The sequence below is a fragment of the Macaca nemestrina genome, chromosome 7 (genome assembly GCF_043159975.1).
Source record: "Macaca nemestrina isolate mMacNem1 chromosome 7, mMacNem.hap1, whole genome shotgun sequence".
Taxonomy (NCBI): Eukaryota; Metazoa; Chordata; class Mammalia; order Primates; family Cercopithecidae; genus Macaca; species Macaca nemestrina.
The window spans coordinates 49,312,411-49,338,569 of NC_092131.1; the positions used below are offsets into that span (position 1 = coordinate 49,312,411).

The 26,159-nt window shown below is 40.3% G+C and overlaps 1 long non-coding RNA gene across 1 annotated transcript in view; it reads right to left on the reverse strand.

Moving 5' to 3' along the window:
- Positions 1-484: 484 nt before the first annotated feature.
- The window catches only part of LOC139364281 (uncharacterized), a 57,716-nt gene continuing 32,041 nt past the window's right edge, over positions 485-26,159 (reverse strand). Inside the window, exon 4 of the long non-coding RNA XR_011625834.1 lies at positions 485-9,053. This is a non-coding gene — a long non-coding RNA (uncharacterized lncRNA). The remainder of the gene's footprint in view (positions 9,054-26,159) is intronic.

Genomic DNA, 26,159 nt, shown 5'->3' on the forward strand with positions numbered 1-26,159 from the left:
TTCAGGAAAATATTTCACACAGATTTAAAAAAAAAAAACCGTCCCATCAGGGCAATTTTGTCAATGACAGTTTCGTCAGCCTCCAAACACAGCAGAGTAGAAAACTGGTCATTCTTCATCCTTACCATGTTTATTTTGCTGGTCTTAGGCAATCCTTAAGCAAGTTTGACAAAACCCAACTATTGCTCAATAAACCTCAGCCTTCTTGCTTGTTGTAGCAAATAAAATTAGCTTCTGTATCTATGTTCTCAACCACTGTGGCCACCCAAGATCTAGGGATGTATCCTTGTGGTTGGCCTGGTTGGCAAAGCCTAACAGAAGAGTGGAGTGAGCTAACCCAGAAGGGAGTCCGGCGGTGGGTGAGCCGTTCCTCCTCTGAAGAAGACTTGCCCGCCTGCAGGTCACCCAGCACTGCTCCCCACGGCGTCCCCACTGCTCATCCCCATCCCAGAGACTAGTAAACTCACAAACACCCTTCCAGTTGAATGGGGGGAATTGGTTAGAAAGAAATAGTTCCATTTTATGAAGCATTTTCAAATTACTCAAGGAAAACAAAAATTATCATTACTAAAACAGTTGCCTGATTTAGGACTGTTTAGTCTGTTGTCTGCTGTGTGAGTGATGACCAACTGAACCGACTCTATTTCTTGTACCATTTAGTGCCCCAAATAGAAATTCTTGTACTCTATAGAAATTCCCCCTCTATCATGAGGGGGGAAATACTAATATAATTAGTCTCTGCCATTTAGGAGCCCACTTTCTGTTCAGAAACCTCAGATTTCTCAATCCTCATGTGAACAACATGAGCATTATTAGCAATCCATGTGACCAGGAGTAATACTATTTTGGAGCACAAAGGCCTCATCAAGAAAGTGAGCTTTCCAAAAGTCTGCAATTAACAAGAAATAGGCACGAATCCAGGCTACCTAGTCCTAAGAGCTCCTGTCTCCATCTTCTTTTTGTCTGCAGAATAAGGCCATTTCTATGCGCTACCTTCTCATGAAGATGCTATGAACATAGAAAGCTGCTGGAGCTGTGGAGTTCTTGGACAAAAGCCATGATACTGCAGTGACAACCACCTCCTGGAATTTCATCTGCAAACTCAGATGACACAATAACCTCTGCGGGAACTATATAAGCCCTTGTCATTTATCATGCATAAAACATATTTCAAGCCACTTCTTGGAGGAAGCTTCACTTAGAGTCAAATGGAGCAAATCAGACTGTGTTCTCTCCCAGCCGGCCCTGAGACATGGGAAGTTCTTCTCAAACTTTCTGATTCTCTTCTAAGGGCTCCATTCACAGGCACAGTGGCCCCCAAGGTCAAGTCGTATATTGGATTGATACATTGTTATAAACCCCACAGGAGTCTGCACCTCTGGCCATTACCCATTGCTCCTCTTCCAGGTGATGAGGGGAATGCTAGATGGTCCCTAACTGTGCAAGATGACTATCATATGACATAACTGCAAAAAGAAGAGAGAGAGATTTCCAACAAGATGATGATCCCAAACGTGGGGCTTTACTAGAAAAGAAAAGCACCCTCAGGAACTGGCCAGACTGAGCACTTCCGGGTGAGCTATCTTAACAATGCCTGGGCCTTGCCTAAGCCCACTGGTGAGGCCTCATTGAGGCTGCAATTTCCCAGTCATGAAGGTGAGGCAATGGCACAGTTGAGCCAGGTTGAGGGTCTTAACACAGCCTTGGGTGCCTTTGGACAAGCCAGGCTTTGCTGTGTGGCCATCCCTTCACTCGCTTTGGGGATGGGATGAGGAGGGCAGGCCTGCCCACCAGCTCTATCCTCTCCATCTTAGCATTCTTTCCCCAAATCCATGGTTCCTTATACTCTTGCCTTACCTGGCAAAACCCCTTTTCTCCCCATGGGACACCCAGCTCACCTGCAATACAGGAATCTCATCTTTGCTTAGCCAAAACCAATAGCCCTACTCAAAGGAGAAAAGGGCAGGGAGGCGTTTGGGTTGTCTTGACAGAGAGACAACAGACATTACATCAGGGGCCATTTTTTATTTGTTCTGTCAATGAATAAATCATTATCCCTTGCAGGAAAAGAACCACTTCAGCCCTTTGTCCTTTGGACGTGAGAGATCACTAGGCTACAGACCCATAAATGGAGTCCTATGTTTGGATGGCATATCCCAAAGCAGCACCTGGGAAACAAGACCCCAGTGAGCTCCACTCGGGTTTGTTTTGTCATACTTCCCCCGCACACCACACCTCAAGGGTGCTAAAATCAGCTCAGGATGACACAAGGAAGAGCTGTCCTCAGGCTTATCTTCCCAAAAATCTGATGGTTGAAGAGAAAATAATTTGAGGGTATCTCCAACCTTCTGAAAGTAAGAGATGGATGGCTTGCAGTTTTGAGGATTCACCACCCACCGAGTGTGCTCTCCAAAAGCTCCCTAAGCAAGCGACAGTGGAATGTGGCTGGAAAAGAACAAATGAATCCAGGCTAGCAGCAACCTGCTTGAGTAATGGATCAACAAGTTTTACTGAAATACAGCAGACCAGTACAATCAATACAGTTGTCTGAATAGAAAACCACTGCAGGACAGATTTTTTTCTTCTGAGACAGGATATCTGAGAACTTACTTTTTTGGGGGATCCTTGCTGACTTGCCTTATGATTACCACAGTTTTTACTGCTCCATTTAAACATAAATCAGTCACCCTGGGTGCTAGTCACAACCCAACCTGCATTCTCTTATTTCACACATGTGCTGACTGCCTGATGTTGTCGTGCAAATCAAACAAAACCCTGAGATTCACTCCCTCACACTGTTCTGAGTGTGGAGAAAATCGGGATCTCTTTTTGGTTTGCTTGTTTGTTTTTTTTGCTTGATGTCTCCCGTAAGCAATCCCTTCTATTCCCTTAAGCCCTACATGTCATGTAGGGTATAAATGGAATTGCTGCGGACATTTAAACACCTATTTCTCAACAGTCTGTTAAAATCAAGCTTTTGAGGATGGGTAAAATAACTCCGAATTGGGTCTGTTGGCCTTGAGATTAGCAGATGAGAATCTATCTTGATACATTAACCTCCTGGTGTTAGTGGGGCATTTATTCAGCCTTAGAGGGTCAAAGGGCATTTCATCCTAAGTTGTGAAGGCAATGATATAAAACTTGTTAAAAGGATGGGCAGTATTTCCTCTGTGCATGTTAAGACACTAAGAAATATACAGTGAAGTGGATTCTTTCACAAATATACAGTCTCCCAGTCTGGCACAACACAGACGAGGGGAAATGTGGCTTATTTATTTCTGCCCTGTCTAAATCCTTTATTTCCTCTCCTCAAAATACCCCAATGGCATACCAGCTGTCACCCGGCTTCTGATGTATGTGTATATCTCAATTGCTTGTTGATGGTATTAAGAATTGAAGCATCCCTAAACCCAGCTCACAGGAAGCCAGGTCAGAGCTGCTAATATTAGATTACGTTCTAATTATTTATTCTACATCGCTCTTCACACCAGTATTCCAAGATCAACAGATCAAGGTTTGCCACTGAATATTAATGCTACTATTCAGCAGTATTCTAGAGCTGCATTTGTGTCTCTCCCTGGACAGAGAGACCAACCACAGGCCAAAACGGAAATCCAGACCCTGCTCAATATCACATTAGCATGTCTCTTCCTATCATGGTCGCAAAAAGTCATTTCCCAGTTGTCCCACATGAATAGCTCCTTACAATGTGAATGAAGTCCAAACTACCCATTTTGTGCAAAATAGTAAAAGTGAATTGTCCTTTCTTTAAAAAATAAAAAGGCAAGCAGACCACCTTTGCCCTTTTTCTTTGTAAAAGCAGCTGCTTCTGTAGATTTACCCTATCTCCTAGAACTTACTGCCAGCCTACCTACATCAGGACAAACAAGAGACCTCCATGGAAAGAAAACTTCCTGATGGGAGAGCAGTCCCCAGGCTGGCGTGAGAGCCGGCCACAAGGCAAGCAAGCAAGCAACGAAGCAACCAAGACAATCTGAAAGAATGTGGGATTTATTTGGGCTACTCTAACAAAATAGCATAGAGTGGATGGCTTATAAAAAACAGATTTTTACTCCTCACAGTTATGAAGGCTGACAAGGCACTGGCAGATTCCGTGTCTGGTGACGGACCACTTCTGCATAGATGCCTGTCTTCTCACTGTGTCCTCACATGGCAGAAGGCTCAAGGGATCTCTCTGAGGTCTCTTTTATAAGGGCACTAACATCATTCATCAGGGCTTTGCCCTCAATACCTAATCATCTTGCAAAGTCTTCATCTCCAAATACTCTCACCTCAGGGGTTAGGATTTCAACATGAATTTTGGCAGGGAGGGGGAGTAGTGGGGAGAAACATTCAGACCTTCACACCTGTGGTGTTCCAGTGTTCTTCTTGTGCCTGTTTAGTCTGCCAATGTCTTTTTAAAAAATTATTATTATTATTATTATTATACTTTAAGTTTTGGGATACCTGTGCAGAACGTGCAGGTTTGTTACATAGGTATACATGTGCCATGGTGGTTTGCTGCACCCATCAACCCATCATCTACGTTAGGTATTTTTCCTAATGCTATCTCTCCCTTACCACCCCCACCTCAAGACAGGCCCCACTATGTGATGTTCCCCTCCCTGTGTCCATGTGTTCTCATTGTCCAACCCTCACTTATGAGTGAGAACATGCAGTGTTTGGTTTTCTGTTCCTGTGTTAGTTTGTTGAGAATGATGGTTTCCAGCTTCATCCATGTCCCTGCAAAGGACATGAACACATCCTTTTTATGGTTGCATAGTATTCCATGATGTATATGTGCCACATTTTCTTAATCCAGTCTATCATTGATGGGCATTTGGGTTGGTTCCAAGTCTTTGCTATTGTGAATAGTGCTGCAATAAACATACATGTGCATGTGTCTTTATAGTAGAATGATTTATAATCCTTTGGGTATATACCCAGTAATGGGATTGCTGGGTCAAATGGTATTTCTGGTTCTAGATCCTTGAGGAATTGCCACACTGTCTTCCACAATGGTTGAACTAATTTACACTCCCACCAACAGTGTAACAGCATTCCTATTTCTCCATGTCCTCTCCAGCATCTGTTGTTTCCTGACTTTTTAAGGATCGCCATTCTCACTGGCCTGAGATGGTATCTCGTTGTGGTTTTGATTTGCATTTCTCTAATGACCAGTGGTGACGAGCTTTTTTTCATGTTTGTTGGTTGCATAAATGTCTTCTTTTGAGAAGTGTCTGTTCATATCCTTTTCCCACTTTTTGATGGGGTTGTTTTTTCTTGTAAATTTGTTTAAGTTCCTTGTAGATTCTGGACATTAGCCCTTTGTCAGATGAGTAGATTGCAAAAATTTTCTCCCATTCTGTAGGTTGCCTGTTCACTCTGATGGTAGTTTCTTTTGCTGTGCAGAAGCTCTTTAATTAGATCCCATTTGTCAATTTTGGCTTTTGTTGCCATTGCTTTTGGCGTTTTAATCATGAAGTCTTTGCCCATGCCTATGTCCTGAATGGTATTGCCTATTAGAGTAGTTACTGAAGGAACAAAGGGGAAGAGTTTGAACTATTAGAACCTAGATATTTGGAAGAGGCCCCCTAGAGAACTGGAATCCAGACTTTTGCATAGCTGATATGAATGTTGGGAGGGATTTAATTAATAGAATGCACTGTTTACAATTAAAGATTTAATGTCCTATATAAATGGAAGAACAGCTATTGGTAAAGAATATTCATAGAGACAATATCGGACATAATTAAGCATAATATATAATATGTATTATATTTTACCATGAATAACGTTAATGCTTATATTAGTGTATTCTCCAATTTATATGGGTGATAGTACATAGTACGTACTATGTCATAGTACATGCTATATAAAACTAAACCTATGTAGTAGTAGTACATATATTTGTGGGGAAAGGTACCACTGAGAAGGTAATGTTGCCCATTTTATGCTGATACCCTGGGAGATTGGAAGAGGGACCCTGAGGAGCTTAGATCAGACCTCTGAGTACAGGTATCTGCCATGTGTTCTAAAATATCTCAGATTGTGGGAAAAATCTGGAAATGGTAACTAAATGCTACTGGTACCATTTGTAGGTGCGTGGATTAAAGGACCATTATTGTGGCGACACTGGCAAAAATAGGAAATGCAACAGGAACAAGCCCCTAGTTTTTCCTCATGCCTTACAGTCTTCCTCCAGTCTTCCTTCCTTTCTCTTTATCTACTTGCATCGTAGAGTCTAATGCAGAGCTAGCTGGTAAAGGAGAAATGTAAATTTCAGAGCCTCATACCCAGCATCACAAAGCAAAATATAGGAGAAGTGATGAACTGAGAGACAATGGTTCGTTATTCGACTGAAAGTGTCATATATGTGTTTGGTCCATTGATAGGTTAAAATTCTGTTGAATTGCCACTTTTGATATTACATAAATTGATGAACCCAAAAAAGATTCTAGGATCACTTGTGTGAATTCAGCACCTACTGTATATGTGAGAAATGTACTAAATAAACACAGAAATATATGCTTTGTTCTCATCTCGGACATTTAAATAAACCTCACAAAGGCTTAAAAAAAAACAATGTGGGAAAGAAGGGTGGCTAAGGCATTGCAGGAAATATTATTTGAGTATTTCAGCAGTTATCTGCAGTCAGGGGTTCAACTTCAGTTTTGGGATGCGGTCGGATAATAGACTATTAAATTACTACTTTTGCTACCTCCAATGTAGACACTATGGCAGATCAGTGAAGACACATGGCAAATATTTTATTTGTGTGAGACTGATTTCCTAATCAACCATCATACTTCATTCAGTTGGGCGCTCAATGAGTATTTGTTGATGTGGATAGCTATCATCTATTGAACTCTGATTATATTCCAGACCCTTTTCTAATTCTAAGCACTTTTAAACATTATTTCTAACACTATCAAACAACTTCATAATTAATATAACTCCATAACATAATAGGTAGAACCTATTATAAAGAAAACCAGCTCCAAACAATTAAGGAATCTGTCCAGAGTTGTTAAAGTGCAAATAAGTGGCAGAGGCAAGATCTGAGTCAGGTTTGTGCGATGTCAAAGCCTATCTGTGATCTTTCCAAGACACCAACAAATTCCACAACAGTGAAGCATGCTGAATTCACTGGAATTACAAAGGTAATAAAAATGAGCCATGCCAAAAGTTAAAATTTGGGTAAAACGCAAAGGCTATTCCTTTCAGCAAAATAAAAAGTCAGAACCACCAACTGTTAAAACACTTATCATTAAGCATAGATCTTTGCCCTAGCAGTGAAGGTCAACAAAGTCAACGATCCAGAAATTAAAGTGCAAGTACCTTCATCTCCTGAATTTAACATAGAAAGTGGTAAAATGAGCTTGCCAATGTTTTAAGCCCTAGGTTGGGAATTGGGAAACCTGGGTTCCACTTTGAGATCTATTATTAAGAACTCTGTGTCCCTAAGCAAGATCTGCAAGACTCTTGGCTGCCCCAGTCTCAGTTCCTTGCCTGTGAAAGGAAGGGATTTGGTTCTGTAAGATTTCTAAGTTCCCATCTTTGTCAAAGGCTAAGATTTGTCTTAGAATGTTGTCTTAAGAACTGACACTAATTTACGTCATGACATCTTAGAGAGGCAGGGCCCATTTTGCAGATGAAAAGTAGAGATTCACAAAAGTTAAGTAAGCTTACTGAACTCTCTCTCACTCTCGCTCTCTCTCTCTCATCCCTGTATTGCCAGACTCCCCCCCTTACTCCATCCTGCTTTGAAATGCTTCATTGCCATTGGCTGAGGTGGGATAGAAGGCAGCTAGAATGCCTCCTTCCACCCTCCTCTAATGTTGAGACCTTCCCTCACTTCCTAGAAAAAGCCACCATGTCCCTAACACAGCCCACATTCTGGCAAACATCCCATCCACATGACGTAGAATGGGGGCTGTGATTTTGTTCCCACCCATTTGTGTGGATGTGATTAACAGTAAACTCACTCAGTCATCTGGACCCCTAAAAAAGAATCTGTTGTTGAGGGCCAGCACTTCTCCTGCCTGTTTACTGACACCTCAACACAACCTCACAGTCCCCATTTTGGCCACCTGCCTCCCACTCCTTCCAGTCACCCAGGCACAAAACCAAACCACTCTGCTCTTCTGAACAAAGATGTCCTTGAGTGAAAATTCAAAATACAAGCTTACCATGTTACACATGAGGACTATTAAACTTTTTAAGCCAGCCTTATGCTAAATCACTTGGGTTTGGCTGTCTCTCTTTACGCATCACACACTCACACCTCCCTTCCAATCTGGAGAAATCTAGTTTTCCCCTCATCCAAATTTTCAGCACTGTACATTTTAAGAGCTCTTTACCTCTTGTTTATTTTTTCTTTCACCACCTCAAGGTATTTCATTCCTAAGTACTTTGTTTTTCCATTCCATATTTTCTCGCTCTTACTTGCCAGTTTTTTCATTCCTTCCTCTGCCTTTATTATTTTCCTTTCCTCTGGCAAAACAAAACAAAACACATACACACACCTCCTTTTTTAGTACCCTAAAGAGTCCTGCGTTGTTTGTCCTTTCTCTTTATCTGCTTTATACATCATTGACCCTGGAGACAGAGGGCTCTTTCTTCTCTCTTGGGATTTGCCAAGAGTATTTATTAAGCACTGTATTACACATCTACATGCTTTAGGTGTTCTGTACATGTATTCCCACTAAATCCTCAAAACCACCTTATGAAATAGTTATTCCTCTAAAACAGTGCTTTTCAAACCTTAATGTGCATATAAATCACCTAGGGATCTTGCTAGCATACAGATTCCAATTCAAACAGTTCTGGGTAGGACCTGGGAATCTGCATTTCTTGCAAGCTGCCATGGTTGCACATCTGTGGATCACATTTGCAGGTTTGGCCTGTGTTTGGAACCAGACTGTTGATCCACAGTGTTGAGCGCTGCGTTCTTCCCACCATTCTCTCCTAAAATGAAAGTACCCCTTGAAAGGTCAACAGGTTCACCACGGACATCTCAGCATGTTGGTGACAGTTGCAGAATGTGTAGCCTGTGAACAATGAAAGCAGAGAGAGAATAACACCTATTCAGGGAAGGGAAACAGAAGGCAACAGTTGTTGAAGGTGAAAGCAATCTAGTAAGAGACTAACGCAGTAGGGGTGAGTCTTCAAGACAGACAGATTAAGGAAGATGTCAGCTCCTCACCCCAGGATACAGACCCAGGGGATAAGACACAGACTCTGCCATCTTGAAATTTACTGAATCTCCTCTCAAAAAGCATTTATTGAGGACCCACTAGCATAAGTGCATGTCCCACATACTCTATGTATCTTCTCATTAAATGCTCATGACCACTTTCAAGGTCGCTACTACCCTCAATTTTACAGATGAACAGAACTAAGGCTCAGGTAACTTGGTTAACTTTTCCCAAGATAATTACCAATTTGCAAAAATCAGATTCAACCCATTCTTCCCACTGCAAGCTCAGGTTTCTATTATAATACAAGCTGACAAAACACTGAAGAGAAATGGAGAAGCCCACTAGAGTCTAAGCAGAACTTCTGCCTTGGATGAAGCTTTTCTTTCTTCCTTTTTTTTTTTTCTTTGTTAAAGCATATGCAACTCAGAAGAGAAAGACACTGTTTTTTATGCTACTTATGGCTTTGGATATAAATGGAGAAAAAGAATCTCAGGAACACAGCATAGAGGGACTGTGGTATGTAGTGGAACCCTCTGCATCACTTTTATCTGATGCACTTCTTACCTCTTTTACTAGCTTGGAAATCTGGAGGGAAGAGAGTGGCAGTTGCTGAAACTAGTCCATCTCTGAAGGAGAAGCAGCTCAGTCTTGTGTTTGATTACATCCTCTCCCATTCCTCCTGGCCTCCAGGGATGTACGTCCCGTAAATTACCCCAAAAAATGATTACATCAGTTTTACTCCCACCTTTGGGTCCATTGTCTCAGTCTTAAAATAAACTATAGTCATCCAATTAAAAATTAATAATAATAACTTAGATCAGTTTGGTGGTCCTTATTTCTTCTTTCCTTCAGTTTCCTTCTTCCATCTGCTCTTTCTACTTTCTTTCAAGAAACTGCCAGTTTCTTGAAAGAGGAGTCTTTGCTTCTAGCTTTCACAACTGAAGTGCAATCTTGCATGGCTGAATGATGGGGATACATTCTGAGAAATGCATTGCTAGGCGATTTTGTCGTTATGCAAAAATCATAGCATGTACCCACACAAACATAGATAGTATGGCTCACTGCACACCAAGTCTATATGGTAGAGTCTATTGATCCCAGGCTACAAACCAGTAAAGCGTGTTACTGTACTGAATACTGTAGGCAACTGTAACACAATGGTAAGTAATTATGTATCTAAATATAGCAAAGGTACATTTAAAATACAATAGAAAAGTATTTTTTTAATGGTACCTCTGTCTAGAGCACATACCAGGAACGGAAGTGCAGGAGGGGAAGTTGCCCTGGGTGAGTCAGTGAATGTGTGAGTGGTGAGCGAACATGAAGGCCTAGAACATGACTGTACGCCACTGTAGACTTCATAAACACTGCACACTCAAGCTACACTCAATTTATAGAGAAATACTTTCCTTCTTCAATAATAAGTTAACCTTTGCTCACTATGACATTTTTACTTTATACACTTAATTTTTTTAACTTTCTGTTTTGTAATAACACTGAAAACACAAACACACTGTACAGCTGTACAAACACATTTTTTTCTTTATGTCCTTATTCTATAAGCTGTTTTCTATTTTTTAATTTTTTTCTTTTCTTTGTTTACTTTTTAAACTTTTTTGTTAAAAATTAAGACACACACGTACACATTAGCCTGGGCCGACACAGGGGCAGGATCATCAATATCACTGGCTTCCACCTCCACATCTTGTCCCGCTGGAAGGTCTTCAGGGGCAGTAACATGCACAGAGCTGTCATCTCCTACGATAACAATGCCTTCTTCTCAAATACCACCTAAAGAACCTGCCTGAGGCTGTCCTGCAAAAACTCTTTGTTCCACATAAGTAGAAGGAGTACACTCTCAAATAATGACAAAACGTATGCTACAGTAAATACATACGCCAGAAACACAGTCATTCATTATCAAGTATTATGTAGTATACACAACTGTATGTGCTATAATTTTACATGACTGGCAGCTAGTAGGTTTGTTTACATAGCATCACTACATACACAGGAGAAATGCATAGTGCTGTGACATTATGTTGGCTTCATTATTAGAGGATAGGAATTTTTCAGCTCCATTATAATTTAAGGGACCACTGTCATATAGGCAGTCATTGACCAAAACATCCTTAAGCGGCACATAACTGTACTCACTTACTCCACGAAGCTTTGTGTTCTGGCATCAGTTCCTACTGCTCTCCTGAAACGGTTTCCCTTCATGGTCACTGGAAGCCACTTACCTGCCTTTTCTCTCTGACAACCTTTCCTCATGCTCGATTCTTCTCAGTTTTGCTAGACCGTTTAACACCGTTGCTTACCTGCTTCATCTGGAAAGGTTCTGTCTGACTTTTGAAAATAGTAGTGCCGGCCGGGTACGGTGTCTCACACCTGTAATCTCAGCACTTTGAGAGGTCAAGGTGGGTGGAACACCTGAGGTCAGGAGTTCGAGACCAGCCTGGCCAACATAACGAAATCCTGTCTCTACTAAAAATACAAAATTAGTTGGGTGTGGTGGCGCACACCTGTAGTCCCAGCTACTCAGGAGCCTGAGGCAGGATAATCACTTGAACCCGAGGTGGGGGAGGTTGCGGTGAGCCAAGATTGCAACACTTCACTCCAGCCTGGGTGAAACAGCGAGACTGTCTCAAAAAAAAAAAAGACGGAAAATAGCAGTGCCTAATTCTCTTCCCACCTTTATGGTCTCTCTCTGATTACCCTGAGATTCTTTCTCCTCCATTCACCTCTAAATGTAGATGGCCCCTAACTTTCATTATTGTTCCATTTCTATTTCCTAACACTTCCTCCTTAGATGATTTCCTCCCCTGCTGTGGCTTCAGTTATTGTATTCTGGGTACATAACTTCTTGGCTCCAGACTCACATTTTTGTCTGGCAACTAAACATTTCCACCCATCATTTTCTAAGTAATGATATTACCTCAAACTAAAAAAGTATTTCCCTGATTTGATGTTTTCTTTTTTTTAAGAGACAGAGTCTCACTCTGTCACCCAGGCTGGAGTATAGTAGTACAATCATAGGTCACTGCAGCCTTGAACTCCCAGGCTCAAGCAATCCTCCCACCCCAACCTCCTGAGTAGCTGGGACCACAGGCACGCACCACCCCACCTGGCTAATTTTTTTTTTTTTAAGTTGTAATAGAGACGGGGTTTTGCTATGTTGCCCAGGCTGGTCTCAAACACCTGGACTCAAGTGATCCTCCCACCTCTGTCTCCCAAAGTGCTGAGATTACAGGTGTGAGTCACTGTACCCAGCCAAAATTTTACAGTTTCTTTAATGGTATCACTATTTTCTCATTCATCCAGAGGTAATTTGGATGAATGGGAAGGTGAGAGGTATCATCTCAAAATCCTTAGCCCTAAAGACCCAAGAGATCATCAAATTCTATAGATTGAATCTCCCTTACACTTTTCACTTTCTCCCTCTTATTTTTATTCCAACTACCACCATAATGGTTCAAATCCTTGGTGGACCTCCCATCTGTTCCCTCTTTTCCAGTCCATTGCCACTGCCTCTATAATCTCTCCATGTCTTGCTTCCTCCATGTATTCCCACCTCCCATCCCGCCAAAGTCCTTTTGCCAGATAAATCTTTCAAAGACAGAGATATGGTCATGTTGCTCCCTAAACTTCCAGTTTCTAATTGCCCAAGTAATGAACTCCAGACTCCTCTCCTCATCTTATTAATACTCTCCAAACTATAGCCTAACTTACTTTCTAAGCCTTAAACCTCACAGGTACTTAGTTTATATAAACGAAGTAAATAAGTGCAGATGCCAAACTAGAGTGCTTCTTATTCCAGGAACAGGCACCACGCTTATCCTCTTCCGAGTTTCTACTCACGGTTCCTCTGTCGGAAATGTCCTTCCCGGTAGCCAGCTCGGTTCCCTGTTTTTCCACACCAATCTCAAATCTCAGCAAAGTTATGCAATGCAATTTCTTCCCTTCCAGCTTTGAGTCTCCAGAACTTGTGCTCTACAAGATCTTTAATAATTTGTTTATCAGGTTATCTATAGTAATTGGTAACTTAATAAAATGTGTTTCTCTCCCATAGAATCTAGGAGCAAAGATAATACATGTATCTAAATAGCTATGATCAAAGAAGTTTCATGGTGGCCAAAACAGCCCAGATTTTTTCCGTTGGTGACTATTGTGTCAGAAATCTATGAGTGTGTGTGTGTGTGTGTGTGTGTGTGTGTGTGTGTGTAGGAAAGAGGGGAGTCACGTGAGTTTCTGTTGCTAACACTAGTAAAATATTACTTGTTAACTATTTGCAACCATGTAATCTTGGCGGTAAGATAAAAGCAGCTCTATCAATATTACCTAGATAAAAGCACACAGGGATATTGGACTAATCATTAATGATTTTAATCAAAGAATAAGAATCCCCATTTAAGAGACTAACTAGAGATTCTAGTTTGAATAGTGAAGTCAGACCATTAGCGGAATCCCCTGGAGATTATGAAGAACTCAGAATGAAAGTCTCGGGTAGGACAGAAAAATCTAGTTTTCATCATCATCTCTGGTGTCTGATGGTGAGAGGGAAAAAAAGCATACACTAACGTTTCTCAAACTTTAATGTGCACTGGAATTACTTGGAACTCTTGTTAAAATGCAAATTCTGAATCTGTAGGTCTGGGGGAAGAGAGGGGAGCCTGAGATTTTACATTTCTGACAAGCTGAATTATGCCTATGATACTGATTCTCTGGATCACACTTTGATTTGCACAGGGTCTTAAATCATGCTTAAAAATCACTCAATATTTTCAGTGTGGGCCTAGTTCAATTTCAATACCAGGGTTGTTTTTGGTTTTGTTTTCAGTTTTTTGTTTCGTTTTGCTTGAGGCGGGGTCTCACTCTTTCCCCCGGGCTGGAGTGCACTGGCGCTATCACAGCTCATCACAGCCTCGAACTCCCAGGCTCAGATGATCCTCCCACCTCAGCCTCCCAAGTAGCTGGGACTACAGGTGCATGCCACCATCCCCAGCTAATTTTTTTGTGACTATATTTTTTGTAGAGATAGGGGTTTACCATGCTGCCCAGGCTGGTCTCAAACTCCTGGGCTCATACAATCCGCCCACCTCAGCCTACCAAAGTGCTGGGATGACAGGCATGAGCCACCATGCCTGGTTCAATATCATGTTTCTAATGCTATTGTAGCAGTGAATATTCAAATTCATAACTGCCAGTTTGCACCACAGAGCCAGATTGACGCAAACATTTCCTAAAATTCGGCCCCATTTCCAGATTATTTGAAATTCACATACTCATCTCCAAAACTCTGAAGATCCTTTTCATCTTAGTGAACAGAATTGGAATTCAATTAAGCACTTCATCTTTAAAGTAAGGTATCTTGAAAATGGATACTTGATAATTCTGAGGTTATAATAGAGCTCCAATAGACAGCTACAAAAATTTAAAGTAGGATTCACATGGATCAAAATTTGCAAAATTGGTCTCCAAAAGGGGCTTTGCCTCTATTAAATACCCAAACAATTCTTTAAATCTTGTGATTCCGGGGAGCTCAGAGCAGCTCAGCCACTAAAAATGAGTGAAGTATCCAGTTACCTGTGGTGTGAATGTGAATACCTATACTCTTTTAACCATATCACTTAGGCTTGGGGTTTTTTTCTCTGCAGTTTCAAAACGAATGTGTTCAGATGTCTTCACTCATCAGTAAGGAAGTACAGTCCTGTGAGTCTCTGGGATCCAATAAATTGGGTCTCTGAGAGTCCCTTAAACTCAAAAAGCCTTTGATCTAAGAAAGCAGCTCAAAAGGTCCCATCTTTCCAACAAGTTTCCATGACCTGGCCATCTGCCTGCAGAGAAATAAACTGTTTCCATATCCTACATCAACTAATTTCTTCCCAACCTCTCACAACCTGGCAAGCATTAAGGGCACAAATGAGAAGAACATTCACAACCCCGATCATTTCCTCCATCACATCATTGAAAGAACCTATAGAGTTCTCAGCACAGAATGTCCCAACAAATGATGCAATGGAAGGAGCACCCACTCACCTTCTCATTTGATTTGAGCAAAACATCCACGCCTTTTTTTCCCTCACATTGCAGGTGTCCCATCTACGGCCACTGGACTCAGATTTTCCACATTTAAACTACTTAAGTTTCTTACTGGTAAGAGGTTAGGCTCTTCTGGCTCATGTTGGCTAATTTTATTAAGTCATTTTTTTAAATATACCTGTTAGGCTTGAATGTGTCCCTCAGAAATTCACATGTCAGAAACTGGAAACTTAATCTACAAGGCAACAGTGTTGGGAGGTGAAGCCCAATGGGACACATTTAGATTAATGCTGTTATAAAGGGCTTGATGAAGGGAAAGAAGAGCCTAACCTCTTACCAGTAAGAAACTTAAGTAGATTAAATGTGGAAAATCTGAGTCCAGTGGCCGTAGATGGGACACCAGCAATGTGGGGGGAAAAAAAGGCGTGGATGTTTTGCTCAAATCAAACGAGAAGGTGAGTGGGTACTCCTTCCATTGCATCATTTGTTGGGACATTCTGTGCTGAGAACTCGCTCTCTCTCTCTCTCTCTTCTCCTTCTGCTATGTGAGGATATAGCATTCCTCCTCTCCAGAGGACACAGCAAGAAAGCCCTCACCAGATGCTGGCACCTTGATCTTGGATGTTCCAGCTTCCAGAATAGTGAGAATATAAATTTTTGTTCTTTCTAAGTTACCCAGTCTTGGGTATTCTGCTATACCCAAGGCAGACTAAGACAGTTTCCAAAGCACCATATCCTGCTGATAGAAGACCACATTTTAGAAGGCCCAAATCATGATTCTTATTAGGTTGTCCCCCATGTCCTTCTACCACATAGGCCAGAAGTTTCTCCCAGGAAAGAAATGGTATTCTCTTCTTCTGGGACATCTTTTCCTGAGAGCTCCATCATTGATCAAAACCATTTATTTATTCCAAAAAGCCAGTAGATTCTAACCTGTTTCCCCAGGCATTTGAAAGAAACAATCATTCTCTCTTATTCTGGTAACAGCACTGCACTTTTCTTCAGAAGAGTACCTCTTCTAAATTTTTAGTTGTTATGGTTTTGGTAGGCTCATGACAAGAACCAAGCCAAGCCACACAACCACAACTTTGAGAAGGTAAGAGATGGGACTCTAATTCCACCAGGTTGTCAACTGGTAAGATGTAAGCTGGAGCACTGCAAGCCACCTCAACACCTACGGGGAAAGCCCATGTAAGAATGGAGCCAACATAGAAGAAAAAGGAGTTTCAGACTCAGATAGCATCATATGAGCACCTAGTTACAACTACCCAACAAATTCCTTTTGTTTAAGTAACTTGAACTGGGTTTCTGATAGCTATAACTGCAAGTGTCCTGGGATTTAGGATACGGCAATGATAATAGCAGCTAAGCTTAGCATGCACTTACTATATGCCAGGCACTCTTATAAGCGCTTTCCATATATGAACTCATTTAATCTTCACCACAATTCTGTGCAGCAGGCATTGTTATTATCATCATTATCTCCATTTTACAAATGAGGATACTGAAGCAAAAAGCTCCCTTAAGACCACCCAGCTTTCAAGTTGAATGATGAGGAAAAAAGAAAAAAACAAGGACCACCCAGCCAACAGTGATGGAGCCAGGATTCAAACACAAGCAGTCTGGCTCCAGATTCAGTGCTCTGAATCAAGTTTGCTCAAAGAGTGACCCACAGGCTGGTGCCAGTCTACAAACTATTAGCTGTCTCTGTGGAGAAATTGAAAGTGTATGCATAGTAACCTTTCTAGGAAGTCAACATTGCTGCAACGCTTTTATTTCTAAAACTATTGGTTCATAATTTACTGGAAATTTTAAAACATTCTTGTCTTTTACCATAGAATTTGAGGACCCTTATTTAGCTTATCACATAAGCACAGTGACTTAGATATAAATCACAGCCTTTCTCCAAATGCTCTTAAGTTCCTATGAATAATGTTGGTATCACTTGGCAGTCCCAAAATATATTACTTCTTGACTCAATTCCAATATTTCAAATAGAGTTATTTGAGATATTTTTAGTTCTCATGACTCCGGGTTAGAAAGGGATCCTAAGTTCTCAGTGGAGCTTTGGAGATGCTGACACATTATGAGTTAAAACTACAAAGCAAAAGGAGCTTGGTAATGGCTTCTTCCCAATAATACTTGCCCTAAGCAGACAGAGCAAAGGCAAAGGGAATCACAACCCCAGTCAAGGGAAAAGTCCAGAAAGCAAGTAGTAGGAAATGAACCATACCAGAGAGTTGAAAGAGGGGCCACAAATAGAGGAGAAATCTATAACAAAGCACAGAGGCAATCTGTGACCCTGCAGAACTTTCCTATGCATCCTACACTGAGAAATGCACTTCTTACCCTGTGCACTAGCATAAGAAAGAAACAGTGCCTCAGACATAACATTACTTCCGCAGATCCTGAAAAATAAGTGTCTCTTGAGCAGACACCTCACAAAAAATGTTAAGTGGACAATAACCACATTAAAAAATGCTTGACATTGTTAGTCATCACAGAAGTGCAAAACAAGATGACAACAAGATACCTACTACACACCCTGTAGAATAGCTGAAATTAAAAAGACTGACAACAGCAAATGTTAGCTAGGATGAAGAACAACCAGAACTCTCACGTATGGTTGGCAGAAGTGGAAAAAAACATTGGCAGTTTCTTATACACTTAAAATATATTTACCCTTTGACTCAGAAACTACTCCTACATATTTAAGAGGAGAATTTGAAAACATGTCTTCATACAGAGGCTTATACAAGAACGCTCATGGCCCCAAACTGGGAATAATCCAAATACCAGTTAGTAGTTGAGTGAGTAAACATAATATGATCTATTTTTATAATAGACTACTACTTGGCAATAGAAATGAACAATCTACCAATACACACAACCACACGGGTGAATCTCACAGACATATGTTAGTGGAAAAGCTGGACACAGAAGGTTATATACTATATCACTCCATTTACATGACATTAAGACACAGGCAAGACAAATCTCAGGTAAGATATACGGGAATGGTGGCTGCCTCTTGGGATGGGGGGTGGGCAGAAGAATTACATGGGAAGGGATATGAAGGAATTTTCTGGAGAGATGGAAATGTTTTATATCATGATTGGGATATGAGTTACATAGGTGTATCAAGTAGAAGGTGTGGGGAGTAGGTAAAAGTATGGATGAAGTGAGAATGGCAGGATATTGATAATGGTTGAAGCTGGATGAAGGGTACATAAGTGTCATTATACTATTCCACTTACTTTGTATCAATTGAATTTTTCACAAGAGAAATCTAAAAATAAATAAATGCAAGTCTCTTCTAATTTCATCAGTGTCATCAGCACTTTAGGTAACATTTCTTATTGAAATATGTTTCTGGAAAAAGCTCATTCATTAAGGAACCAAATGCCACTATAAGAATAAATGCCACCAAATGGCTATTCCTGAATTTGAAGGAAAACGTATCATGATTTGGAGTGCAAGAGCGGGCTTTTCTCTTGACATCCATTGTCCACCATTGTTGTGTCTATTAACTCAAACAGCCCATGATGAGAAAAAAAAATGTCATTTGCACACAATTGTGTGTTGCTTTATTCAAGACACACAATACAACTCTACTTCAGTGAAGAGCTTCTGAATACAAGACAAAGGGTCATGAAATAACTTTTGTTAAATTTCAGCTCCTCCTTATAGCTGACTATTTTACATGTCAAATAGTGATTTTTTTTTTTGAGATGAAATTTCATTCTTGTCCCCCAGGCTGGGGTGCAATATCACCACGTCAGCTCACTTGGCAACCTCCACCTCCCAGATTCAAGTGATTCTCCTGCCTCAGTCTCCTGAGTAGTTGGGATTACAGGCATGTGCCACCATGCCCAGCTAATTTTTGTATTTTTAGTGAAGACGGGGTTTCACTATGTTGGCCAGGCTAGTCTCGAACTCCTGACCTCAGGTGATCCACCCACCTTGGCCTCCCAAAGTGCTGGGATTACAGACGTGAGCCACCGTACCTGGCCAAATAGTGATTTTTTAAACCAAGATATTATGTAAGATTTCAATCAAGTAAAATTAATATTTTTCTGCATGTTACTTAGGAAATAGATAAAATTTCAAAGTCCAACAACAAGGGAAAGAATGGGTATATTATAGCAGATTATATTTTGTAAATGTAGTATAAACCATAGTAAAATGTTTATGCTATGTCAAGTGAAAAAGAACACAAATATTTATAATTTCAACTCTTAAATACTACATTTGTAGAGGAAAAAAAGACTCAAGAAAACAATGAGTTTCCATTATATTGGTACATCATTGAATGGTGAGAGGAGTATTTTTGTATTTTTTTCTTATACTTTTCAAAATTTTTCAGGTTTCTATAAAATTACTTGTATAATAGAAAAAAACAAAAATAAAAATGTCACCTATAAGTGGGGTATACTTCTTGTTACAAATCAAATTCTTTCTCAGCAACAGTGAAAAAAAAATTGCCATTTTGTTTGTATCATCTGGGTTTTCTGAGGAAGAACAATGGTACCCAGGAAATTAATGCTGTAAACAGCATGCCTAGTGAGGCTCCTCTTCCTCCAACCTTTTAAAATCAGTTAAAAACACCCATACTCTTATTTAAGTATTGAGAAAAACTAGCAAAGCAAGTCAACAATCATTTTCATTCTGCTGCAAATATCCTTTATTCCAAAACCCCTCGCCATTTCCATCCCTCAAGTGATTCCAGCAATGTGCCTTCTCCCCACCAAGGCATTGGGGCACACAGACTGTGGTCAACAGACTGAGGCATCTGTGTGGAATCTCAGTGCAGGCTGGAAAAGAGAACAAATTTAGTTCTTCTCCCACTGGTCTGTCCCAGTGTGAGTGATCTATGTGGCCGTTGGCATATCAAAACACTAGCTGGCCTTTCCCACCTCACTGACCAGAACTTCTAACCAGCAATAAATTAATGTATTGCTCATGTTACCTTGGAGTACACCGCACAGAGGTCAGCTGGTAAGTATGTTTAGTCACAAAATCCTTACTAAACCTTCTGTGAAGAATTGCCAATCTCACCAAGGCCCACCTCTGTGCCCCAGTAATTCTCAAGTTTGGTGAGAATCCAGCTAGCTATCCTTACTAGCTTTTTATTTGGTTGGTTGGTTGTTTTTTCAGTAGGGGCAATAGAGTAGTTTTCGTTGCTATTGCTGTTCAGCAATGCAGTTAAACACACACACACACACACACACACACACACACACACACACACACACGATTTTATTCATACAGAGACCAGTTAGCCCACTAAGCCATTCTCCAGAGCAGCAATGTGCATTATGGAAGCCACTTGCCACCAACGGCTGTCAAGCATTTAAAATGTGACCAGGCCAAATTGAGATGTGCTGTAAGTGTAACATTCACATTAAGTGTTGAAGACCTAGTACAGAAGAAAAAATAATGTAAACTACCTCATTTATAATTTTTTAAATTGATTGCATGCTGAAATGATAGTATTTTGAATCTCTTGACTTATTATTAAAATTAATTTTACTGGTTTCTTTTTACTTTCCTAGTGTGGCTACTAGACAATTTTAAATTACGTAGGCCCAGCACAGTGGTTCATGCCTGTAATCCCAGCACTTTGAGAGTCCAAAGCAGTGTATCACCTGAGGTCAGGAGTTTGAGACCAGCCTAGCCAACATGGCGAAACCCCATCTCTACTAAAAATACAAAAATTAGCTGGGCACAGTGGTGCAAATCTGTAGTCCCACCTACTCAAGAGGCTGAGGTGGGAGAATCGCTTGAACCCAAGAGGCAGAGGTTGCAGTGAGCTGAGATCGCGCCATTGCACTCCAGCCCGGGCAACAGAATGACAATCCATGTCAAAAAACAAACTACATATGAGGCAAACACTGTATTTCTACTGGACATCATCAGTTTAAAAAATGAATAGTGTTCATTAAATCTGTACTCACCTTGGGCTACCCACCCTGGAGCATCCTACCTAGAAATATTCATGTGAGAAATAGCTTTGTCCTAAGTGAACTAGTGTATTTTAGTGTGTCTGCCCTGATGTCTTTCACTTTGGGGTTCCTATGTGATCCTCCTCTCTGTTTTTTCCATCCTCAGAGATGTAATACATGTGGCATTCTCCTCTTCCAGGGCTGCTCATTGTTATCCTTGTTCTGCTGTTCTCACAGGAATGACTGTGTGGCCATCTGGGCTCCCTGAGCATCTCTGTTGGAGCAGTTGAACTAGGAAACCAGAGGCTTCCAGAGGAATTATAGGACAACATTGCTGAGTACCCTAATGAAGGAGGCAAACGCTTATCCCTCCAGTCAGGTATTCTTAGCCAAGTTAACCCTGGTGACTTTTCAAAGATTTTTGAGAGGAGAAAAATCCTTAGCCAAAAGACACAGATAGCAAACTTGTTGGGTCTGAGATAAAGAGGCTGAATCTCCCCACCCCTAAAGAATCACACCCCTGATGCTACCTGGATAGGTAAATCACATAGTCAGGCCTTCCCCTCTGGCTAAGAAGCTAAGCACTTCTGATAACAGTGGTCTCCACTAATCCCTCACCTGCCCTACAGAAAGGCAAACCTATCCAGTGAGCAAGGTAATAATTACGGTGATACTTGCAAACACTCATGATCTAAGCTCCTGGGTCCTTGGGAGATAGATATGGAATGCAAGGGGGTCACCTCATGGCAATGCCAAAAGGAAGCCACAATTGTTTTAAAAGCAAAATGAGGTGACTATTACTTTTGAAGAATAACATTGAAAGAGTGTTATGCTAAAAAGGACTCTCTAATATTTCACAGTTACATATGTCTTCTGCCTTCATTTCTCTTTCTGTTAGTTTTTGTGACTGCAGCTGAGACCTCTGCCTCTGAACAATGGAGTACCAATTTGCCTCTGAATCTTGTTCCAGACTCTAAGTTCTCTGTACACAGGAGCTACGTCACCTATTTTATTCACCATAGTGCCTTCTAATTGCCAGGTACCAAAAATGTACATGATGCATACCGATAGACTGCTTACTGTTTTCTTCATCTGTATTGGTTTGTCTTCTCCTCATAACTGAATATCCTCAACTATTTCACTAGATCAAAGTGTGATGAACCAAACAGAGCACCTGTGTGGTTAATATTATGAAACTTAAAAGACACTTGTGCCAGGCATGGTGGCTCACGCTTGTAATCCCAGCACTTTGGAAGGCTAAGCCGGAAGGATTGCTTGAGCTCAGGAGTTCAAGACCAGCCCGGGCAACATGGTGGGACCCTGTCTCTGAAAACAATTTTTTAATCATAAAAAAATGAAAAGTAAATTTTTAAAGCCACTTGTGAACACTATATGAATGTTATATTGTGTTACAATCAACAGTCACCGAGACTTCTTGTTTTTAAGAAAGATGTCTGATGCTATTAAGGTTTCAATATAGAATTTGTTTTAGGTAAAAGAAATATTATGGGGGAGAATGCAGAGAACGTAAACTCAACTGTGAAATCACCATGTTGACTGTTCCAAGACTCTCAAAATGCTCTCCCTTTCCTTCACGAAGGAAAGTTTATAAAGAATCATGGTAGACAGAACGGTGGAGACTTTTCTTTTTAAGATACAACCAGGGTTTAATTTGGGAGAGAGGAAACCAGATTTCAAAAGACAGACCCTGTTGGAAAGTCACCAATTGGCCACAGACAAAAACGTCTGTGAGGGATTGATTTTTCTCACTCCAGCTGGGACTTCTGTTGTTTTTATTTTTACATTTTCTAAGTGCACTTCTCCTGAGATAAAATCCCAAATTCTACTCCTGGATAATCAGAAAAAGAGATTTCTTTGATCTTCAGAGGTGTTTTAACTTTCAAGAAGAAAAAAAGATGGGAAAATTTCAAAATATTTAAATCTCATACATATGTAGCAAATCCCTTTTTAAACATTATTCCAAGAAACAGCAGCTAACGAAAAATGTCTTACAAGAGAAAATTTATTAGAAGTAAAATAAAAAATACTGACATACAAGACTTCGAATATATTATATGGAAAACTTTTTTAAAAGGAACGTCGTAAGACAGGTTTATTCTCTATATGAGTGTGGAATCAATCACTGGGCACATTACTGATTGTCGTCATTCTTTTTTGCCTTAACTCACAAACAGTCAAAACACCCTTCATTTGTCAAAGTTTTAAAAACATATTTATCTTCTGAAAGGAAAGCCCACACACAAAAGTACAAAGGTCTGTGCATTATCAAAAGAACAGTGGCATCTTTATTGCCATGGTCTTGATGTTTAATAACTTACATCCAATCTGCACCCTCAGATCCTCTTGCATTAAAAAAAATTCCAAGAAACCTCATCGTAAAGACTACTACTTCATGGTTCCCTCTATAAAACAGAGCAGCACTTTGTAGTATTATAGTACTTTTCATGCAAGAATAGAAAAACTCTTTTGTGATTCCTTTGTTTTCCTCCAGATACCCATGGAGGAAGGTCAACTGTATATTCATTTTATTGCAACTCTGGTCCAGGAAAACATAAAACCAGCAGAAAAGAATGAAACTATGAGATCCTGGAGTTTAGGTCCTACTTTCTTGAGTTACTAAAACTTTTTTGTTAAATGCTCATTGAATCAACAGACAATGGATAAAGAAAATGTGATATATGTACACAATGGAATACTATTTGGTCATAAAAAGGATGAAATACTGTTATTAACAGCAACATGGATGGAACTGGAGGTTCCATTATGTTAAGTGAAATAAGCCAGGCACAGAAAGACAAATATTACATGTTCTCACACACATGTGGTAACTAAAACAGTTGATCTCATGAGATAGAGAATAGGATGACACATAACCAGAGACTGGAAAGAGAGGGTGAGTGGAAGCCAAGGAATGAAGAGAGGTTGGTTAATGAGTAACCATACTTAGTAAGAACATTTTGTATATTTCAAAGAAACTAAAAGAGAGGACTTGAAACAATACCAACACATAAAAATGGTAAATACTCAAGTTGATGGATACCCCAAATACCCTGGCTCAATCATTATACATTCCATGCATGTAACAAACACATGTGCCCCATAAATATGTAAAATATTAGGCATCAATTTTAAAAGTTCTCTTCAAGAAAGTAAATCTAAGCAAGCAACTTAAAAAAAATGCTGATTGAAAATTTAAAACGTCACCTCCATTTTGACATTACTATTGGTGAAATATTTGTTATCTCCTTCATTGCCATCCCATCTCCAGCGAAAGCACACTTCACACCCCTCACCCCTACCAAGACACTGAATTTATAAAACATGGAACTCTGAAGGTCAGAAGACAGGAACACTCAGACACTGCTGGTGGGAATGTAAATTAGTTCAGTCACTGTGGAAAGCAGTTTGGAGATTTCTCAACGAACTTAAAACAGAACTACCATTTGACCCAACAATCCCATTACTGGATATATACCCAAAGAAATATAAATCATTCTCTCATAAAGACAAATGCACATGTATGTTTGTGACAGCACTATTTACAATAGCAAAGACATGGAATCAACCTAGATGCCCACCAAAGGTGGACTTGATAAAGAAATTGTGGTACATATACACCACGGACTACTATGCAGGCATAAAAAAGAATGAAATCATGTCCTTTGCAACGACATGGATACAGCTGAAGGCTATTATCCTAAGTGAACTAATGCAGAAACAGAAAACCAAATATTACATGTTCTCACTTATAAATGGGAGCTAAACACTGATTACACATGGACATAAAGATGGCAACAATAGACATTGGGGCCTGTTTGAGGGTGAAGGGTGGGAGGAGGACGAGGATAACAAACTACCTATCAGGTAGTATGCTTACTACCTGGGCAACAAAATAATTTGTACACCAAACCCTAGTGACGCGCAATTTACCCATGTAACAAAACTGCACATGTACCCCCGAACCTAAAATAAAAGTTTGAAGGAAAAAATAAAATAAAATATGGAACTCTGGATGTAAAGCATCAGTGGCTTAGTGCAACCTAAAAGGCATCAAGCAGCCTAACTGCCCAGGGCCACACACAAATGGGTTCTCCAAGTGGGATCAAGAACAAGATGTTTGGTCAGGCATGGTGGTTCACACCTGTAATCCCAGCACTTTGGGAGGCCGAGGCAGGCAGATCACCCAAGGTCAGGAGTTCGAGACCAACCTGGTCAACATGGTGAAACCCCGTCTCTACTAAAAATACAAAAATTAGCCAGGCGTGGTGGTGCATGCCTGTAATCCCAGCTACTCGGGAGGCTTGGGCAAGAGAATTGCTTTAACCTGGGAGGCAGAAGTTGCAGTAAGCCAAGATTGCGCCACTGCACTCCAGCCTGGGCAAGAGAGTAAGACTCCATCTCAAAAAAAAAAAAAAAAAGGACAAGATGTTACTCCAACCAAATACCCTGATAGGTGTTTTTTCTTAATATATGGAGCATTCTTGAAAATCAATTTTAAAAAGAGAAGAGGAGAAGACAGGCGAGAAAGGGGAGGGAGGGGAGAGAGGAGAGATAAAGGAAACCTTTCCCCAGATATTATCACATTTTTAGCAACCAATTAGCAGATGGAACAACAACACATTTTCGTCATGGCGAATTCTTAAAATATCAGGCTCAACACCCCTGTGATTTAGAGCAAAATTCTTATGTCTAGAAACTAATCCTTTTCTACTTTAACTTCTCTTTTTGTAAGCTTGCCAAGAATTATTCCATAATTTGCCAAGCAAGATAATTCTATAGCCCATCTACAAGAGACTAAAAAGATGAAAAGAGAAACAAACTATATGTTTCTATAAAGAAATATACAACTTATACTTTTATTTTCTGGGTACAATTTACGAACAGCTGGTATTTCTGAGGATGAGCCATTTTGTGTTTGCAATATAAATGCTCATTGATCCTGGTGGGT